The sequence below is a fragment of the Carlito syrichta genome, unplaced genomic scaffold (genome assembly GCF_000164805.1).
Source record: "Carlito syrichta isolate Samal-C Ts95f unplaced genomic scaffold, Tarsius_syrichta-2.0.1 Scaffold167402, whole genome shotgun sequence".
NCBI classification, from domain to species: Eukaryota; Metazoa; Chordata; class Mammalia; order Primates; family Tarsiidae; genus Carlito; species Carlito syrichta.
Window position 1 is genome coordinate 274,844 of NW_007111498.1, and position 2,485 is coordinate 277,328.

Below are 2,485 nucleotides of genomic sequence, written 5' to 3' on the forward strand. Positions count from 1 at the left end.
CCAAAAAGAATGAACTCCACAGCAACTTGAATAGATTCAGAGTCTCTAATACTCAGTGATCTATCACAGAAACAAAGAACCGAGCACCACATTCTCACTCATAAGTGTACCCAGAATACTAATCAAACACTATAAGAAAGGGATTGGCAGTAGTGTGACACTGCTGGTGTGGGTGGAGGGTACCCAACATCAATAAGTGTACCTGATCTCAAACCAGACAAAGTGGTGACCCAAGGGAGGCTCAAACTTTGCCTGTACAATGACCACTTATCTACCTAATCCTAAACTGTACCCCACATCTTTAAAAAATTAAAATAAAAAATTAAAAGAATTTAAGCCATTCACATTTAATGCAGCTACTTATTTTTGACTTTTTTTTAAAGTTCTGCCTTTCTTTTTTTAAATTTTTTTAATTTTAAAGATGCGGGGTACAATTCAGGTTAAATATACAAATATACAAATGTTCATTATGCAGGTACCCTTGTTGATGAGATGCGCCCCCCCCCTTCCCCAGGCAGATTCTCACTACTGCCAATCCCACCTTCCGCCCCTCTCCCGGGAGCATCCCACTATTGCCAATCCTTTTCTTATACGATTATGATAATTGTTCAAGGTCCGTTTATGAGTGAGAAATTGTGATACTCAGTTCTTTGTTTCTGTGAAAGATCACTCAGTATTACAGACTGAGTATTATATCCATCCAAGTTGCTATGAAGTTCATGATTTTGTTCTTCCTTATGGTTGCATAAAATTCCATCACGTATATGTACCACATTTTTTTATCCAGTCCTCTTTTGATGGGCAGCATGGTTGGTTCCATGTTCTTGCTACTGTGAACATCTCTGCAATAAACATACATACATGTGCAGGTAGGTATGTTTTCTATAGAGTGATTTGAGTTCTTCCAGGTATATTCTCAGTAAGGGTATTGCGGGGTTGTATGGAAGGTTGGTTTTTAGATCTTTTAGGAATCGCCACACTGTTTTCCACAGAGGCTGTACTAGTTTACACTCACACCAACAGTGTAACAGTTTTCCCTTTTCACCGCATCCTCTCTAGCATTTGTTGTTTTTTGTTATTGATGATAGCCATCCTGACTGGAGTTAGGTGGTATCCCGATATAGTTTTAATTTGCATCTCTTTGATGACTAGTGAGGCTGAGCATTTTTTCATGTATCTGTTGGCTGCTCGTATTTCTTCTTTGAGAACTGTCTATTCATATGTTTTGCCCACTTTGTAATGGGGTTGTTTGTTTTTTCTTTCCGCAATGTCTGAGTTTTTTGTAAATTCTAGATATTAGGCCTTTGTCAGACATACAGTTGGCAAATAATTTTTCCCAGTCTGTGGATTGTTTCTTTGCTCTCTTGATGGTTTCTTTGACTTTGCAGAAGTTTATCAGTTTAATGAGGTCCCACTTGTCTATCTTACCTCTTATGGCATGCGTGCTTGAGGATTTGATCAGGAATTGGTTACCAGTTCCAATTTCCATAAGGGTGTCTCCTGTATTTTCTAAGGTTCTTATAGTTTGAGGTTTTATGTTTAGGTCTTTGATCCATTTAGAGTTGATCTTTTTGTGTGGTGATAGGTAGGGATCTTGTTTTAATCTTCTGCATGTGGTCAGCCAGTTTTCCCAGCACCATTTACTGAATGGGTTCTCCTCTCCCCAGTGGTTGGTGGTGGAGGCTTTGTCAAAGACAAATTGGTTGAGAAAATGAGGTTTTGCTTCTGGAATCTCTGTCCTGTTCCTTTGGTCTCTATGCCTGTTCTTGTACCAATACTAGGGTATTTTGATTATTGTAGCTTTATAATAGAGTTTAAAGTCTGGGAGTGTGATACCTCCTGCTGTTTGTTTGTTTGTTTGTTTGTTTGCTGAGGATTGTTTTGGCAATTTGTGGTCATTTATATTTCCATATGAATTCCTGTATTGTTGTTTCCAGGTCTGAAAAGAATGCTACTGGCAATTTAATGGGTATTGTGTCAAATCTGTAGATTGTCTTGGATAGGATGGACATCTTAACAATGTTGATTCTTCCAATCCATGAGCATGGAATATTTTTCCATTTGTTTGTGTCATGAGCAGTGTTTTATAGTTTTCATTGTAAAGGTCTTTCACATCTCTGGTTAGGAAAATGCCAAGGTATTTGATTTTTTTTTCTGGCTATTGTGAATGGGATTGTGCTTTTCATTTGGGTTTCTGTTTGTTTATTGTTGGTGTATAGAAAAGCGACTGTCTTTTGCACAATGATGTTATACCCTGAGAGTTTGCCAAAGTCCTTTCTCAATGCGAGGAGGTTTTTGACCGATTCTCTTGGGTTTCCGAGGTATAGAATCATGTCATCTGCAAAGAGGAATAACTTGACTTCCGCTTTTCCTATTTGGATTCTGCTGATCTTCTCTTGTTTGATTGCTCTAGCTAGGACTTCCAAAACTATGTTGAAAAGGAGGGGTGAGAGTGGCCATCCTTATCTTGTCCCAGTTTTCAGGG